At 45.9% G+C, this 19,786-nt stretch overlaps 1 long non-coding RNA gene across 1 annotated transcript in view; it reads right to left on the bottom strand.

Moving 5' to 3' along the window:
* The window catches only part of LOC123614413 (uncharacterized), a 77,242-nt gene extending 58,442 nt beyond the window's left edge, over window positions 1-18,800 (bottom strand). Inside the window, exon 1 of the long non-coding RNA XR_006721763.2 lies at window positions 18,215-18,800. This is a non-coding gene — a long non-coding RNA (uncharacterized LOC123614413). The remainder of the gene's footprint in view (window positions 1-18,214) is intronic.
* Between the last annotated feature and the right edge of the window lie 986 nt (window positions 18,801-19,786).

Below are 19,786 nucleotides of genomic sequence, written 5' to 3'. Positions count from 1 at the left end.
CAAAGCTGTGAAAAAAGCTGGTGTCAGGCTTGGGGAGGCCTGGAAAGGGTGTTCCTGGAAGACAGACCAGCACATGCAAAGACCTGCACACAGCTAGGTCTGTGGGGTCAGAATGGGAGTGGAGGGTGGTGAGAGATGGGGCTGGGGAGGTCAGAGTTGCCAGTTTATAAGAGCCTTGCGTTCTACGTGGATTGTTGGTATTTTAGTCCTCAGAGCAGTGAGAGGTCTTTGAGAAGGGGCATGGTGCTTTAATTTAAGCCGTAGATCGTGCACTGGAGTGGGGAGGGGTGCTGGGAACAGGGCAGCAGGGCAGCTGTACAGCATCTGGGGAGAGAAGATGGTGCCCTGGACTACGTGGGGACAGTGTGGACAGGGGACACAAGCGAGGAGAGACAGCGGGGAAGGCAGGGCAGGAAGAATGCCTAGGTGGGGCTGCAGGGAGGCAGCAGCCGAGGATGGCCCAGCTTTCCAGCTCCAGCAACGGAAGGGGCGGGGATGCTGAGCCACGTCCAGGACCCTGGAAGGAGCAGTGTCTGGAGCCAGGGACTCTCTACCATGGGCCCCTGCAGGTGGCAGTGCCCATCTGGGCTGTAGGAGGACTGGGCTGATCAGACCCTTCAGCCACCCTCTGCCCTAGTATGGCTGGCCCTGGTCCAGAACTGCCTGGACCCCATTCCTCCAGCCAAAAACTCCCTGATCCCAGCAGCTGGTGTGGCCCAGCCTGGCCTGCAGGCCGCCCTCTGTGGGAGCTCAGCCACACCTCAACCCCAGCTGCTGTGGTAGGTGATCTTGAGCAAGTCCTGCGGTGTCTCTTTCCTCCTCGTCACATCTCTTGGTAATGCAGGGAGAGCCCCCGTCACCTCCTGGCAGAGAATGGGTGCAGGAGGGTGAACCCCCGGGATGTTCAGGACTCCAATCTGGGACCACTGAGACCCAAACCAGGAGATAGTTGGGGACAGGGGCAGACAGACACTGAAAGGGACTCAGTGACAGAGCCAGCGACAAAGAGAGAGGAGCAGAGGGAGGCGAGGCTTGAGCGAGGCCTGGAGCAAGGGCCTCCCGGCCCCCTCCACCAGGCCGGACTTTTTGGGGGGCAGGGAGTCATCGGGCCTCAAACAGCACCCCCTTCTCTGTAGTTCATATTCTCGGAGAAAAGAAATCACTTTCCATCCAATTAATCTAATTAGACATAATCAAGTTGTGGAGATCTGTGCAGCAGGGTGAGTGATTAGGAAAAATTACCTCCCTGCAAAGAGTTTAGATTTAATTTTCATTCCATAATCTAAAGACCAAATAAAGAAGAATGGGTTTTCTGCCTTCATCCTGCCCCTCCTCCTCTCAGGACCAGAGAGCTCCCTGAGAAGGGGCCCGGGCTCAGACAGTCAAACTACACCTGCACAGAGACTGTCCTATACAGCTTAGGACAATCGTGTACTCACCCTAAAACACACACACACACACACACACACACACACACAATCTCACAGGGCTGCCCTGACAGGCAGGAGCCCTGGGTTAGTCCTGGTTCTGCCACCAGCTGGCTGTGTGACCTTTGGCACTTTCTCTGGACCTCAGTTTCCCCACCTGTAGCAGTGACTTATAATTGATCTAGGGACCCCTTCTGGCTGTTGCAGTTTGGAATTCGAATTTTTCTCTCTCAGCCTCTCCCCACTTCTTTCAAATGGAGGCCGACTGAGAATATGAAGCCTGGGAGGAGGTGCCCGGGGCTTTGTAAGATGCCACTCCTCACCAGGGAAGGCCTCCATCAGCAAAGCCAGGACTCACTCCTGCCACCCTGCACGGCCCCAGAGCCCCGGTCCAGAGCACGAAAGCATCACTGCACCCTGTGCAGACACATGTCTGTGACACACGGAAGAAACCCCCCTCTCACACTGGGTCACATCGTTACCAGTTCCCAGGGTGGGAGTTCTCACCCGGCACCTGTCCCGGGCCAGGACCAGCAGTGCCACCTGCTCCTTGAACATTTCTCTGAGGATCAGCTGGAGAGGGAGCAGCCCGGGAAGGCAAGAGAAAAGAGCGCCTGGAGCCAGAAGCCTGAAGATGATTCATTTATGCCCCGAGGCTTCTCAGCTGGAGCGGGGCCCTGGGGACAGTTTGGGGGTAGGGTGTGGACAGAGTCCCTGGGTGGAGGCACAGCCTTGACTAAATAGAGCATTTCACTGAGGAGGGACATGGCCCTGGGTGTCACTGAGGGGTGATGTAAGGGTCCTGCCTTGCTGCCTCCTGTCCTGCCCCTCTCTCTGCACAGCTGTGGCCGCCTGAACCCCACTTGTGTGACCAGAAGGCTCCAGGCCATGGGACCAGTCCTGAGCCAGCCAAGGGGGTTTAAGGAGTTCTGGGGGCAGGTAAGGGGGCGAAGTGGATTTGAAGTCTGGCCTGGTTTTGAATCCCCGCCACTGACTCACTGTGGGAGCTGAGCACACCCCAACCCACCCCCATCTCTTGGCCTTGGGTTCCTCATCTTCCAACAGGATGAGGGGCTGGTAGGGACCCCACATGGGCTCCCACTGGGCACAGGGGTGGGGGGCATCTGCAGGAGCTCACTAGATGCTTGTTCCCGTTTCCTATGTGGGCTCCGTGTTGCCTGGCTCCAAGTCAGCACCCAGTAAGTATCAATTAATCTGGTGAGATAATGAAATGAGCTGATGTCTGTGTCTGGGCCTCATGGCACCAAAATCTAAACCTGTGCTGGGAAATTGAACAACCAGAGATCCAGCTGGGCAGAGGCATCGGGGGTTTGGCTGTCAGACATCAGGGAGGACTTCCTGGAGGAGGCAAGGAAGTCTTCCTGGAGACTTGGATAGGGGAGGAAAATACATGATAGGAGGGGGAGACTGCAGGTGCAGAAGCAGGAGGTGGGATGGGGAGGGTCAAGGTGAGACCTCTCTCTCCTGTGTGCTCCTGCTAGTGGTGTGATAGATAAGAGTCTGGGTTTGGAATCAGACAGATATGTACATAGCTTGCTTTTAGGGTGACATTGAACAAGTTCCTCCAGCACTTGGGGCCTCAGCGTTGTCAGCTGTGAAGTGGAGGTGACAACACCCCCTCCTCACAGGGTTGCCGTGAGGCTGGTGTGGGGTGTCGTGTGTGTGTGTGTGTGTGCGCGTGCATGGATGGGGGTCCTGGCATAGTGCTGGGCTCCCAGGGGGGTCTCTGTCACAGGGTTTTCTCCCTTCTGTCTGCTCATCCAGGTCACTTGCTGTCCCCAGAGGTGGCCTCCCTCTCTGATCACATGTGGTCCCAGTGGAGAGCAGGCTTCAGTGCAGGGACCCAGGGGAACAAGGACACATCACACCTCTCAGGGAAGACCACCAGACTCTACTTGCCATGAAACACAGACCCTAGAACCTCAGAGCTGGGAGGCCCCTCTGCTGGCTCCTCTGCCCTGTAAGAACCCAGCACAGAGAGGTTAAGGGAGTGGCTCAAAGTCACTCAGCCCCCAAAGTGCTATCCCCCTCCCCTGCCAGTGCTCTGCTCGCTAAGCAGCCTGGGGAGGGGCCCCTGTCTACAGACACCTAAACTGAGTGACTCAGGTGTCAAGGATTCCTCTTCTCCCTTCATCCTCCCTCCACCCTCACACCCACTGGCTCACTGGGCTGAGAAGAGCCTGGAAAGGGGACCCAGGGTCTCCCAGGGAGTTAAGCCCAGTGATCGGTAGACCCATCTAGCCGAGGCCCGGGCCTGTGCTGGGAAGGAAAGGGTTAAGCCTTGAGCAGCCCTTCCTGGTTGGGGTTTAAGTTGCAGTTTTTAAAGGCTGTCAGGAGCCCCACGGAGCAAGTGTGTTCTCTCTTAATGACACTGCAGCAGATTGAGGAGGGACCCATCACCCAGAGCTTGTGAAAGAGAGGCCATCCATTACCCCGCACGATCTGGGCTGGCAGCTGGAATCACTTTCCCAGAAATCTGGACGGAGAAGGAGTCCTCTCTTCCCTGCCAGAAGCACATTCTGCCTCATCCCCTTGGCCCAGGATCTGGGAGGAGTTCAAGGTACCAGGTACCAGGCTGGGAGGACATTGCGATAGGCTGAGGCTCAGTTCAATGTGAAAAAAAACGTCCAGTCCTAGTGGGCCACAGGGTGACAACCATCAGCCTCACTGGGCTGCATTTTGTTGAAGGTTGGCCTAGTCAAGGAAGCTATCTCCTTTCATATTCAGCAGGGACAACCTCTGGGGTCCCAGCACAGATGGCCCCATATGTAGTTATATGAGCTTTCTCCTCCTCAAGTGCGTGGTCCAAAGGCCCGAGGGTTTAGAACATGCGCTGTACTTCGGAGTAGGCGACAGGAGTCCATGTCTGGCCTCCAGGACTTTGGAAAAGGGGCTTTCCTAAGAGTGACCACAACTCCCATTCCTTGAGCCCCTACTGTATGTCCAACTTGTGCCAGAAGCTTCCATCCAACCTCTCACTTTATCTTCATAATAGACAGGTGTCTCTGTTTATTTTTCTGCACTAAATCAAAGCAGGTTATAAAAAGCAATCAATAAAATGCACCTCCAAGCCTGGTCCCTGCAATTGTAAAACATGGACCGTGGAGCGTATGGTAAGTTTGCTCCATGTCCTGGGGCCCCCCTCTCGCCCCTGTATATTCTAACCCCGGGACATACCTAGAGATGCTTTGCCCTGTACCCAGGTCCAGCCTGCTCTCCCCTGCAGTTCCCCAGTCTGATTTTCAGTGTTTTCCAAGCTCTGCATGTTTCTTCTTGCTATTGTCAGGGTTCCTGCTTCTAGCAGTGCCCCCACCCCTCCTAGTGTCCTGCCCTGCCCCGTACGGGTGGGAACCAGATCACCAGGCGTGTTGGTGACAGGAGTCTCTGTTCTCTGAGTGAGGATGTGAAGGGAACACTTCTGATTCAAATTGCAATAATTAATAATAATTACTACTATTATATTTGTGCTATAGAACATAATCCTGTGGTTTGCATTTTGGTAGCTTCAGGGTGTTTTGAATTTGTTGGTTGGTTCCAGATAACTGAAGCTGCCAGGTGCCCAACTTCTGGATAAGTGAGGTGCGGCTGCGTATAAATACACAGCTGTAACAAAGACCTGTGTGTTCACTCATTCAACCAATGGTAATAATTCTGAGCCCCTACACTGTGTCAAACATAGTTCTAGACACTGGTCACAGGCTCCTGCACTCAAAGTCGGCAGGCGGGGGTGGGGACGGAGAGACAAGACAAACAGATACGGATAAGGGTTTGTGGAGAAACCAACCAGGGTGATGGATCAGCCAGCAACCAGCAGGGAGAGTGTCAGGGAGGCGGGGACACTGCACCAGCTCTCCACTCACCCTGCACGCAGCTTGCTCAGGACTGGTTGGACCCTGCGGGAGGGCTGGCTGCGGAGGCAGGGCTGAGGGGTGTGGCCACTGGGCAGAGGGAGGGGCTGTGAGTGTGGTCACTTCCACCTGAATGGCAGAGGTCTACCCCTGAGAGTCCAGAGCACACATGCTTTCTGGGTGCAGCCAGGGGAGTCCCAGAACAGAGATGACCAGACTCAGCCTCAGCCTCAGGTCAGCCCCACTCAGAAGCCAGGGTAGGGCCGGCCAGCTGCCTGCTCCATTCTAGACCCACTGGGCTGAGACTCCCCCTACCCCACCATTGCTACCTCTGCTCTCCCAGATCCCTGCCCAGCCCTCTGGGCTGCCAGTGCCTGAGGCTGCATCTGTGTCGGGGTGAAGAACGGTGCTGGAGTCTGCATGTCTGTGTGAGGATGAATTTATGCCTGCAGGTATCAACGCGACCACAGCAGAGCTGTGTGCATGCACCTGTGTGTCCACACCTGGTCCATTCTGTGGACACGCATGTACCTGTATGTGCAGTACGGGATCCTGGGCCTATCTGGGTCTCAATGTTCATGATCGTGTGTATGCATTTGTGTGTCCAAGCATCCTCATCCATTTGTGTGTCTTTCTGTGCCCATGCTTTCTTCCCCGGGCCTGTGGTGAGTATGTTTCTGGTGTTCTCTGCGGCTGCAGAGCCATGTCTCTTTCAGTATCCATTTCTGTGTCTATAAACAGCTGTCTATTTGTGTGTCTGTGTGACTGTGTTTCTGCTCTATGTCTATTTCTGACATGTATGTTTTTGTGTTTCTATTGTGACACCAGTTTTTATCAATGTGTATATCTGTGTTTGTGTCAATAGTTTTGGGCCTGGGCTTCCGCCTGGGCCCAGGTGGTGGTGCGCTTATGCCTGGGTGACTGGGGGTCTCTGTGTGTCTGTGTCTGCTGCCCTGGAGTGATCAGTGCTCTCTGAGTTTGGTTTCCTCCAAAACTGCAGGTGGTTTATGTGGGAGGCGGTCCCAGGAGGCGCAGTGAGGAGAGGGCAGGGGCAGGAGGAAGAAAAGCCCTAAAGCCTGAATCAGAGAGCAGGTCACATTGTGGGCTCAGCTCTGCTGGGGACCCTCTGAGGATGTGTTAGGATGTGCCTCAGACGTGTCCCTCAGAGAGAAACTGATTATCTATTTAGTCACCCTGTCCCATCCCTTCCTGGTTGAGAGGTGCCCTTGGGATGGTAAATCCCTGGCACTTCTGGGCTGCCCTGCCCATGAATGGCCAAGCCCCTAGGGCACTGGAGAACCAGGTGGAGAAGCAGAGGGAAGCAGGGCCTGAATGGGGAGCAATCAGTTTGCTAGGAACTGCCCACCACGGCTGTGAATGAGCACAGAGCTGGTGAGGAGACTTGAATATAATAACATCTGCTTCAGCCATCATCATCACCCTGATCTCTACTCGTGCCCATCCAGTCTACCTCTCCAAGGCACCAAGAATGGACTCCTCAAAAGATGAACCTGACCACACTAAACTTCTGCCTGCAACAGTTCAATTGCAACTCTTGGCTTTGAGGGTGTGGCATCTTGGATGTGGTGTGACTTGGCTGTTCTGATCTTCTTTAACCTAAGCTGACCTGTATAAGAGCTGTTTTTCAGCTCTTCAGGCTTGCTGAAACTTGAACCTTGGCCCGCCCCGTAAACAAGATAACCACTTCCCCTCCTCCTTCCCTCTGTCCCTCTTCTAGGGTGGTAGGCATCCCTGAAGATGGCTCCCAATGATTCTGGTCTCTTGGTATTAATTTCTCTTGAGTGCTGGCTGGACTTAGTGACTTCATTCTAACAAATGTAATATGTCAACAGTGATGGGATGACATCTCTGAGACTGGATTATAAAAGACTTGTGGCTGCCATCCCAGATGCTTACTCTTGAATCACCTGCTCTGGGGGAAGCCAGCTGCCACTTCAAGATGCAGCTGTTTGGAGAGACCCATATGACTGAGCTCAAGCAGCCCCTCCCCTCCTCTGTCTGCAGGCTGCTCACAACTTGCTGGCAACTTTCTGAGAGACCCTGAGCCAGAACCCCTCCCAGATTCCTGACCCCCAGAAAACATAAGGAATGTTCGTTGCTTTCAGCCACTAAGAGTCTTGAGGCAATTTGTTATGCAGCAACAGATAACTAATACACTCAGTCTCCTCGGTCATCTGGGGCACTGGTGCATTTCCTGAGCTCCAAGGTACTGAGGCTCCCACCTGGGAATAACATCTTCCTGAGAAAGGACCTGAAGCTGTTTACCCAGCTGTTCTCTTGTTATAAACAGCCAAACCCTATCTTCACTCCAGCCAGCAAAGCAACTCCAGCTTTGTGCTAAAGGCATAATTTGCTACAAATTAAGCTTAATGGGACTGGAGTAATTATGTTGACTTTTAAAAATACCTTCAGATAAAAACATAATTGAGTTATTTCAGAATGTAACCATTTTCTTTTGTTTCCCAAGGGAGCCAAGAATGGTGGCTGAGGCAGGGAAGTCAGAGCAACCTGTTGAGGGTACTCTTAGACCTTGCGTAGGGAGTGGTAACCAGGTCAGCTTTCCATGAGGGCAACTTCACAGTATGTATCAAAAGCCTTAAAAATGCCCATACCCTTTGACCTGGTGAAGCCAGAAATCGGTCGTAAGGAAATAATTAGAGGTGGAGACAAAGATCTATGTGCAGAGTTGGTCAGCCAGCATCATTTTTAATGACCAAATGCTGGAAGCCATTTACATGCCTAACAATGGCAGATTGGCTAAATCACTTATGAATGAAAAATAATTATGATGCAATATTGTGTTGCCATTTAAAATGAAACCTTCAAAAGTAATTTATGTTGGGAAATGCTTACAATAGAGCTGGAGAAATCAGCAGCATATAAAACTGAATATAAACTACATTCTGACTTTTTTTTAATATACTATACATGAGACTAATAAAAGATGCATGAAAAAATACCAACAGTTGTTATCTCTGGTGGGGGGGTTACAGGGGATTTTAATTTTCTTTTTTATGCTTTCCAAATTTTCTGTAATGAGCATCTACTACTAATATACTGTTTTTAATGTTTTGAAATGGATGTCAGTAAGAAAGAATCCTTACATCTCCTTATCCCACGAGAGGACTTCCTGGATTAAGCCCTGGGGTAGAGCTCTGATCTCAGCTTCTTCCATGTTTAAGCATCCTGGCTCTGGTTGGGACACAGACTGTCCGTCATCTCCTAATGTCCCATCTCCCCTCCTCTCTTAGTTATGGAATGCCAACACAGTTGGCCCTGTCCATGTGCTCTGCGAAAAAGGCAAATCTCTTACAGATGGCTAGGGAAGTGGTGGCAGTAAAATGTGAAAGGAAGTCATGGGTACAGCTCCTAGGAAAGCTTTCTCAAGAAAAGCTTACGCAGCTGGCAGGAGCCTCTGTTCTCCCTCTCCCTTCTCCTTCTTGTCTGGAATGGGGCTGTGATTGCTGGAACTTTGGGAGCTGTATTGTGTCCATGAGATAATGTTTAGGATGAACTTGTTGGACCCACGGAGGAGTCAGCATCATGGTGGATAAAAAGAATTCTACCAAAGGCAAGAAGAAGGCAAGGACAAAGGGAAGTTTAATAGGTTCACTGCTATAGGTGACAGTGAGCCACACGGACAAGAGGTGCTTGTGTGTCCTCTGGCACAAAGAACAAAGGAAGCGTTTAGTGGTTATGCTGCTATAGGCAACAGTGGGCCATCCAGGCAAAAAGTGCCTACGGGTCCTCCAAGTATGAATGTGCAGGGCCTTTTATTGAGGGTGGCAGAGAGGGTGGCAGGTGCACCCATGTTCCTGGACTTTGGGGCCCCCGGAATGGTACCAACTTCTGGTCCACATGACAACCCTTCTGAAGTTGGAGGGCGCTTGTGTCTACTTGAGAATCTTTTTAGGATGAGTGTCCGGTTCCTTCTTCAACAGCTTCTTGTATGAGTGACCACCTCTCATGCCTTCCTCTACCCCATGCACATCCAAACCACCACCGTCTCTCACCCAGACTTATCTAAGTCCTCTATCTGGTCTCCCTGACTCCCTCTCCCCACAATAGCCTCTGCTCTACTGAGCGGCCACAGTGATTACTTTAAGGTCATTTAAGTCATCATGTCGCTTTCCTGCACAAAACCTGCAAAGAATGTCCTCAACATTAAACATAAAAACTCCCTACTGTGGCCAATAGACCAGCATTTCTCAATATTAGCAATATCGTTATCTTAGACCAAACAACTCTTTATTGTGGAGGCTGACCTGTGCTTATAGAATGCTTTGCATAACGCTTTTGAGATTCACATATGATGTTCTGTGTATCAGCAGCTCATCCCTTTTCATGGCTGGGCGGTATTCTGCTGTGTGGATTGCACCACATTTTGTTTATTCATTCGTCAGTCTGCGACTGTTGTGAGCAGAGCTGTTATGAAATTCACACAAGTCTGCACAAGTCTGTGTGTAGACACATGTTTTTTTTTTTTTCTTGGTAAATGTCCAGAAATTACTGGGTTGTATAGAAAATGTGTGCTTAACTCTGTAAGAAACTGCCAAACTGTTTCTCAAAGCACTATCCCATTTTGCACACCCACTAGCAACGTGTGAGGTTCCTGGTGGCTCTGCATCCTCTCCTTGGTAGTGTAATCTTCTTAATTTTGGCCATTCTTGAGCCTCATTGTGGTTATAAGTTGCATGTCCCCAGTGACTTATAATGTTGAGGATCCTTCAGGTGCTTTTTTGCCATCTGTCTGTCTTCTTCAGTGAAGTGTCTATTCAGAAATTTTGCCCATTGTTAATTGATGTTTATCTTATTATTGAGTTGTAAGAGTTTATATATACACACACATGTGTATATGAGTTTTTATATATTATGTAAGAGTTCTATATATTTTATCAGATACCTGATTTGGAAACAGTTTCTAGTCTGTGGTTTGAATTTTCATTTCTTTGAGTATGTCCTTCAAAGAACCAATATTTAAAAATTGTGATGATGTCCAATTTCTTTTCTTTTTAATGTTTGTATGTTTTTGTCCTAAGAAATATTTATCTGATTCAAGGTTACAAAGATTTTTCCTATATTTTCTTCCAGAAATCTTACGGTTTTAGCTCTTCTATTTAGGTCTGTGATTTATTTAATTTGTGTGTGTGCGGTGAGAGAAGTTGAGGTTTACGTTCTTTTTTTTTTTTTTCTTTTGATGGCTATCCAGTTGCTCCAACACTATTTGTTGAAAAGAATATTCTTTCTCTTTGAATTATGTTGATACCTCTGTTGAAAGTCAATTGGCCATCTATGCGTGGATCTATTTCTGAACTGTATGCTGTTCCATTGATCTCTGTGTCTATTATATTTTGAAGCTTCTTTTTAAATTTTTTAGCTTTATTGTGATGTAATTGCTATATATAATTGTGTAAGTTTAAGGTACAGAACATACTGATTTGGTGAACTTACGTATGTATTGTAAGATGATTACCACCGTAGGGTTAGCTAACACCTCCATTACATCACCTAATTGTCTTTTTTTTTTTTTTTCTTGCGGTGAAAGCATTTAAGAGCTACTCTACTAACAGCTTGCAAGTATATGTTAATTACAGTATTGCTAGATATAGGTCTCTATGTCTATCACATCAGCACCTCACTATATCACTCGCTGTAACTTTATATTGAGTCTTAAAATCGGGTAGTAAGAATTCAACTTTATTCTCTTTCAAAATGGTTTTGCCTCTCTGGGTCCTTTCCTTTTCATATGAATTTTAGAACCAGTTTGTCAATTTCATCAAACAATCCCCCTGGGAGTTTGATGGGTATTGTGTTGAATCTATAGATAAATTCTGGGAGGATCATCATATACCGAGTTTTCCCACTCATGAACATGAGGTATCTCTTTATTTATTTAGATCTTCTTTAACTTTTCTTAACAACGTGAAGATCCTTTTCTTTCATTAGGGGTGTTGGACTAATTACACTTTTAAAAAAAAGATTTATTGAGTCATAGTTTGTATACCAAAAAATTCTCCTCTTTGTTTTACAGTTTTATGAGTTTTGGCAAATGCATAAAATCATGAAACCACCACCATTATCAATATATTGAAACATTTATCACTCTAAAAAGTTCCCTTCTGCTCTTCTGTGGCCAGCCCCTTCCCTAACCCTCAGCCCCTCAACCACTAAGCTGTTTTCTAGTCCCCTGGTTTTGCCTTTTCCAGAATAAGAGCATTTAAATTTGGTGGAATTACTAACATGGTTAAATTTAAACATGCCATCTCACTTTTTGTTTCCTTTTTGTTTTATCTGTTCTTTGTCGTTTCTTTTTTCCTGCCTTCTTTTGGATCAATTGAGTGATTTTTTTATTATTCCATTTGATCTTTACTACTGGCTTATTAGAAATACCTCTTTTATTTTCGTAGTGGTTGCCCTAGCATTTACAATATCCATCTTTAACTTACCACAGTCTACCTTCATATAATATGCTTCTTAACCTGTAGCGTAAGAGTGTTATAATAGAACATATCATTTCTTCCCTCATTCCTTGTGCTAATTTTGTCATAGGTTGTGCTTATTACATATATTCTAAATCCCTGGTATGGGTCATTATTTTCTCTTTAGAGAGTCAATTATCTTTGAAAGAGATGAAAAAATGACAAAAAAGTTATTTGACCCTACTTTTCACTATTTCTGGGGCTCTTTTTAATGTAGGTAGGCCTAAATTTCCATCAAGTACCATGATCCTTCTGTCTGAAGAATTTCCTTTGACATTTCTTATAGTGCAGGTAAGTTCATAATAAATTCTCTTAGTTTTGTTAATCTGAGAAAACTCCTATTTTATCTTTGCTCCTGAAAGATAATTCTTCTGGGTGTAGAATGATTAGTTGACAAGCTTTTTTTTTCCTTTATATTACTTTAAAGATGTAAAACAGTACGTTTCCATTGGGACCACAGAGTTTCTGATAAGAAGTCAGCTGTGTCCTTATCTTTGTTCCTCTGTACGTAATTTTTCTTTTTCTCTGGTTGCTTCCAAAATTTTTTAATCTCTGGTTTTCAGAAGCTTGACCATGATGTATCTAGGTGATGTATGTATACTTGTGTGTTTTGGGGGTGTGTGTGTGTGTCTTATATGAGGTTCTTTGCACTTTTTCTTAGATTTATGGCTCATCTTTTATTAAATTTGGAAAATTTATTGGCCACAGTCTCTTTACGTATTTCTTTTCCTATCTCTTTATCTTCTTCTGAGGCTCCCTCCAATTATTTGTATGTTAGACTGCAGCTTTTGGGTGCTCTGATCTGCATTTTCAACTTTTTGTCTCCTTGTTTCTCAGTTTATTTTTGTTTCTCAATTTCTAATGACTGATCTATTTCAAGTTCATTGATTCTTTTCTCTGCTGTGCAGTCTGCTGGTACATCTATCTCTGATAATATTTTGTAAAATGATTTCTCGCATCATGATTGAACTTTTTTTCTTTATAATTTTCTTCTTGGTGCTGAAATTTCTCATCTATTCAAGTATATTTTCCACCTTTCTCACTACATCTTTAAACTAGTTATTTTAATGTAGATATTTAAAAATCTATGCTTAAAAATTCCAACCTCTGGATCATCTCTAAATCTGATCCTATCAAATGACTGCTTTCTTCTTGACAATAGGTTGCTTTTCCTTGATTTTTTGGAGATCTCTGTCTTACAGTTTTTGAGCAAATGCTGGACATTGTGTATATAACAGTAGAGATGGAGGTAAATAGTATTTATGTCCAGAGATGAGCATACTTATTTTTTTTTTTAAGACAGTAGTGTGGTGGTTTGAGTCATAACTAGGAAAGAGTGCAGATGGATTTTGCTGGTGCTCTATTTTCTGTGCACCACAGACTTCGAATTCCTCCAGTGATGGGCTTTTCTTACTGTACACTCATGGCTGGGGTTCCCAGGTATTCTAAACTGTCTTTTTAGCCCATATCAAACCTTTAAAAAACTCATTAAAAATTAGCTGTTTTCTTTCTTCCAGATTTTATGGTGGCTAACATCTTCATTCATGCTCTACAAAAGATAAAACAATTCATGTGTGCCTGCTTCCTCAAAGGGACTGGTCATCCTTTGGAATTCCAGTTACCTGTTTACCTTTTTTTTTTTTTTTTTTTTTTAAGTTTTCTGTTCTGGTTGTACAAATTACCACAAATCTGGTGATTACCACTCATTTATTATTTCACAATTCTATAGGTAAGAAGTCCAGCACTTTGTGGCTCAGCTATTCTCTTCTCCGGGTTTCAACAACCAAAATAAAAGTATCAGGGCTAAAATTGGCACCTTGGGGTCACCTTTGGGTAGAGGCACCTTCAGGAGGCTCTGGAGATGAGTCCTCTTGCATGTTCTTTCAAGTAGTTGACCAGATTAATTTCTTTGTGTTTGTAGGACTGAGGTCCCTGTTAGTTTGTCAGCTGTCCGTGAGAGGCATGTCTTTGCTCCTAAAGGCTGCCTGCCTTTGTCCTTCTAGTTTCCATGTGGCCCCCTCCAGCAGCAAGGGGTCAAGTTCCTCATGCATTCAACCTGTCCTCTTCTTTTTCTGCTGAATCTCTCTGCCTTCCTCTTTTGCTTATAAGGGCCCATGTGATTAGCTTGGGCTCACCTGGATAATCCAGAATAATCTTTCTATTTTAAAGTCAGCTGATTAGTAACTTCAATTCCATTTGCAAAGTCTCTTCACAGCAGTAACTAGATTGGTGTTTGGGTGAATATCCAGGAGATTAGAATCTTGGTGGGGTTGAGGGTGACATCTTTGGATTCTGCCTAACATGTCTTGTAAGCTTGGGTCTATGTTAAGAGTGAGGAAAAGTTATGACTTTGTGGATTATTTGACTTTTGCTCATTTTAGTATGGGAATGGCATTCTCTTATAAATAAGTTTCTATATCTCAGATGGAAACAGAACTCCCCACTATTTTGTATTTATCCACAGATTAACAATTTCTGGCTCTATTCATTCCTTTGTGTAGATCCAGCTTTCCATTTGTTACCATTTTCTTTCAATATGAAGAACTTTCTTTAACACTTAATATAGTCTAGGTCTGCTGGTGTTAAATTCTCCCAACTTTTGTTCCTTTGAAAAGTCTTTAATTTGCCTACATTTAGGGGGAGGAATTTGCTGCATACAGAGTTCCAGCTTACAGGTTTTTTTTCTCTTTCAGAAGTTGAAATATGTTATTCCATTGTCCTCTGGTTTGTATTCACCCCACCCATCCTGCAGTGAGCCCGATCCTGCCTCCCATAAGACAGTCATGTCTTTCCAACTAGATGCTGAGATTCCTGGCGGCAAAGCCTGTGTCTCCTGTTTCTTTGAACACATCAGCAAGACTCACACAGAGACTGCCCCTCCCCACCCTCCTTCCCCATGGTCCTTCTCACCACCTGAAAACACAGTCCAGTCTCCATACCAGTCAGATCTTTCCATGTCTTTCTCATTTGCCCACTTGCATGATCTTAGATTGGCTATTTTTCAGCTGTGAATGCCTTCCCTTCCCGTAAATCTCTGTCCAAATCTCACTCATTCTTCAAAGCCTAACACGGTGCAGTAGGAATGGCAGGTGTTTGCCCCTTAGAAATATCTAGTTCTAAATCCCGGCTCTGTCACTCTCTGGATACATGGCCTCAGCAAGTAATTCCCTTTCCCTGAGCTTTTTTATCCCCTCATGTAAGATGAGGGGTTGGTAATAACCATTGTGAAGGGCTTTTGAAATATTTAATAGGGGTATCAAAAAAATAACAGCATAATAGAATGAGTTATTGTATGCTAATACATTTGAAACTTAGATTAAATGGATATCTTCTTAGAAAAGAATAACTTACTTAAAGTGACTAAAAAGAAACAGATGTCTGCATAGCTTTATGCTAATTTAAATAAATTATATTAGAAATTTAAAATCATTCCAAAAAGAAAAATGCTGGGCCTGGATTATTTTACAATGACTTCTACCAAACTTCCAGGGAATATATCATCCCCAAATTCCAGAAATTGGAGAAAAAGGGACAGCTCCCAATAAATTTTATGAGACCACTAGACTCTTGATACGAATAATCAGACAAAGGTGTTACAAGAAACAAAGAAAGATTACAGTTTATATACTTCTCATGATCATAACTTTAAAAGTCATAAACACTATTAAATTACTGAAAAAATAATCACACATCATGTTTGGATTAAGTTACCTGAGGAATTTAAAGATCAACTAACATTAGAAAAAAATCTGTAAATGATTTTTGCCATATTAACAGATTATTCTCAATATATGCTTCTGGGAAATTTAATACCCATCAACAAAATAATTCTTAGCAAACTAGAAGAGAAGGGAAACTTTTGACTTGATAAAATGTTTCTATCACAAGCCTACAGCATATTGAAATGTAGAAGAATTTCCTTTAAAATCAGGAAAACAAGACAAGATGGCTCCTATCACCACTTCCACTCAATATTGAGTTGGAGGTTCCAATTTCTCAACCAGAGCCAGTGCAATAAGACAAGAAAATGAGATGAAAGTCTAATGGATAAGAAAAAAAATAAAATTTTATTATTCTAAGATTCTTTGACTCTGCTCATAGAAAATCCAAAAGAAACTACAGACAAATTATTAGAATTAATAAGAGACTCAAAAAATTATATAGATAAAAGGTTAACATAGAAACATCATTTGTATCTCCATTTACCAGCAAGAGTCAGAAATCCTAGTTTAAAGGATACCACTTACAGTAACAATAAAAAATGTAAGAGGCACAAGAATATGTCTAACAAAAAAAGTTCAAGACATTTCTGGAGAAAATTATTGAAAGGTACTCAAGACCTAAATGTAGAGAGATATATCATATTCATAGATGAGAAGACTCAATGTTGTAAAGATGACAGTTTCTTGAATAGTCCCACAGATTTAATAAAATTCGAATCAAAATTCCCATCAAAATTCCCTGGCGTATTTCAGGGAACTTGAAAAGCTGATTATAAAATTCATACGGAAAAGAATAAGGGGAAAAAATAACCAAGAAACAACCTGGGGAACAAGGCAGGAGACTTGCAATTCCAGATATCAAGACTTATAAATATACATTGATTAGCATTAGCACGCTGGAAGAAATCAGAGTGTCCACAGACAGGCTCACACGCATAAGGAAGGTCAATATATGACAGAATTGTCATTGTAGACCCAGGGTGATCTATACTGCAACAATTGTTGATCCATATGGGAAAAGAAAATCAAATCTCCAACTCAGAGCACTGCAAAAATCAATTCCAGATGGATAAAGATTTGAATGTGAAATGCAAAGCTTGAAATATTTTAGAAGAAAATAGAGATTATTTTTATGACCTGGGGTAGGGAAGGATTTCTTTAACAAAGCACTGAAAGTGCAAAGCAAAAAAAGAAAAGATCAAAAAAAATGTCTAAATTCCAATAAAGACTTTGTGCTCATCCAAAGACAACAAATAGAGTGAAAAGCCAAGTCTCAAAGCAGGAGAAGACATTTGCAGCATGGAAATCAATAAATGGCTATTATCTGAAATGGATAAAGGACTCCTAAAAATCATTAGGATGGTGACAAACAAACAGTAGAAAATTAGATAAAAGACACAAACGGGCATTTCACAGAAGAAACCCAAAAGCCAATAATCATTTGAAAATATGTTTAGTTTCATTATTAATCAGGGAAATGAAAAATTTGAGCACGGACTCACCATATTACACCTACTGTTCTGGCAAAAATGTAGGAGCTTGACAATTTGGGGTCTGGATCTACAGCAATGGGAATTCTGACACATAGCTGCTGGAAGTGGAAATAACCACAGTCATTTTTGAAAACAATTTGGCACTGCCTTGTGAAGTTGAACAAACACACCCCCCACAAGTCAGCAGTCCCCCTTCTGGAATACACCCCAGAGACTCGGCTGTGCAGGTGCATGGGGAGGCTCAGACAAGAATGTTCACAGAAGCCTTATTTGTAAGAACAAACAAAACAACCAAAAGGCCAAACAAAAACTGGAAACGACTCATATCCACGGAGAGAGGAGGGACACATAATTGTGATATATTCAGATGGTGAAATACCGTCCGTAAAACGAATGAACCACAGATGCACGTCCATCTATGTGGCCATGTCTAGAAACAACATTGGGTGAAAAAAGAATCAAGGCACAGGAAAACTCATACCTTGTGAGGTCATTTTCATAAAGGTCACACGGAAGCACAACTAACTGATAATGTGCTTGGTGGTTCAGACATACGTGGTCAAACTACAAAGAAAACTGGGGAACAGGATAAACTCGACATGCAAGACGGTGGTCCGCTCCGGGGGATGGGGGAGGATGTGTTTGGGGAGGGTCACCCAGAGGCTTCAGTTCTCTTGGAAACTTTCTACTTCCCAAGCTCTGGGTCACAGCAGTTTATTTTATTATTATGCTTCACAGTTTACACATTTGTTATATAGAATTTTTTAAGTAAATACAATAGTACATCATAAAAGGAAAAGAGTTAGTGAAGTAGTATATAAAAAGCTCTCAGCTCAGAGCCCAGCACAAACACACAATTCCCACGCTCTTCCTGGAGTCAGGCACGGTGCCAAGGGGTTAACACACGCCGTCTCATTTCGTTTTCACAGAAGCCCTATGATATCTACCTCATATTACGGGGGAGGAAGCAGACACCCAGAGAGGGTAAGCGATTTGCCCCGGGCCACACAGCTAAGGGGATCTGAGAGACAAGTCCAGGTCTAGGTGGCTCCAGATCACTCCCTCTCAACCCCTGGATCCCCCACCTCTCACACAGCAGGTCCTCAGTAAATGGTGAGCCTGCTCTGATCTCGTCTTTTCAGACAGCATCACCTTGCAGCTCCTCTTTGACAGTTGTTACATTTGATCTTGTGTTTCTCTTACCTTTGTACAACCCCTTGCAGGCTCCTCCAGTGCACAGTACAGCTCACCAGCTGTGTCTTCTCTGTATTCCCAGGGCCAGTGCTGGTACCCAGCAGGATGCTTAGTACTTCTGGTTCTGGATGTAACAGAACCATCTGACGTGGGGCTCTGTGCTGTTGGCTCTTGGGGAGGAGTGCCTGGGGGCCACAGGGAAGGGGCAGGCACTCACCCCGGGGGCTGTAGCCTTGGGCATCCATGAAGGAGAGGCCCAGCCACTCGTCCTCCTGCAGGGTGCTCTGGTCCGTGAAGCTCCGGTCCACGGCACTCATCATGTGAGTCTTCTCCTGGCAGTAGTTGACCGTGGCCTTGGTCATGTTCACTGGCTTCCTGCAGAGGGAAGTTGGTGGGAGACGTGGGTGCTGAGTGCGGCAGGACAGAACCCAGAGGTAGACGAGGAGTCCGGGCAGTCAGGGGGCCTTGAGGCCGGGAGCCAGTCTAGAAGCAGCTCTGGATGCTGAGGGGGCTCTGCTTCCATCCTTTGCTCACTAGATCCAGGGAGCCGCTGCCTCCCCCAGGCGGGACTGGGCGGGGTCCCTGCCTCAGAGACATTTCCTGTGGGCAAGGGATGGAGCAGCAATGACTTCGGGCTGGGACCCCACCCAGGAAACGGGGACAAAGTTCACCCTGGGCTTGTCTTGGTGTCATAGCAGATAGTCACCCCCACTTCACTCCAAAGGAGGAATTTGGCTGCCCAGCTCCCACCTCAAAATGTCCCCGTCTCTCTCCTCCTTTCTCCGTGTCTGCTCCAGAGACTTATAATCTGAATTATTTTTCTCCAGCCGTGGGGATGGGCTGCATGAGGCCAGCCTCACTCTTCCCTGGTGACCAGGGGTCTGGCCACAGCCAGGGGCTGAGCTCCCACCTTGCTCAGCCCCATGCCCACTTCCCCCCAGAGGTCACCAGGCCTGGTCCCATCACCAGGCATAAAGGTACCTGGAACAGAAACCCACACAGGGCCCATCTCATGTTCACTCCCACCAGTCCATCTGACACCAGAAGCAGCGGAGGGAGAAGGGAAGATGCCCCGGTCTCTCCTGAGAAAGCAGAGCTTCTGGAGAGGACCCTGGGCAAGCGCCCCACACCAGCCAGGCCTCCAGCCCAGCTTTATAGATGAGGATGGCAATTTGTGACCCCAGGGAACTCGGAGGAAAGTGGGTAGGAGAACAGGGGCTGGGGAGGGAGGGGCCACAGCTCCGTGGCTGAGAGGTTGAGCAACAGGCAAAGGGGAGATGACTGGGACCTGCGCTGACTGGAGAAGAGCTGGGGCTGATCAAGGGAAGGCTCGAGATGAGCAAGCTGTTCACTTGTTCTGCCCTACAGCATGCAGGACTTAGGGCAGACCTGGGGGAGGACTTCCAGATTAGGTGGGCTCAGGGACACTGATCGTCTGTGGAGATGATGCGGCCAGTGAAGGGATCCTCCCAGACAACCTCCACTCATCCTGTCCTGCCTCAAGAGCTGCCTGGGGCCGGGGGCGAGGGGTGGGCCACAGGATGCCCTCTGGCTGCCCCTCCTGCCAGGACCATAATGTCT

The sequence above is a fragment of the Camelus bactrianus genome, chromosome 13 (genome assembly GCF_048773025.1).
Source record: "Camelus bactrianus isolate YW-2024 breed Bactrian camel chromosome 13, ASM4877302v1, whole genome shotgun sequence".
Lineage (NCBI taxonomy): Eukaryota > Metazoa > Chordata > Mammalia > Artiodactyla > Camelidae > Camelus > Camelus bactrianus.
Note: the sequence above shows the minus strand (reverse complement) of the source record. Positions and strands in the feature narration are given on the sequence as shown.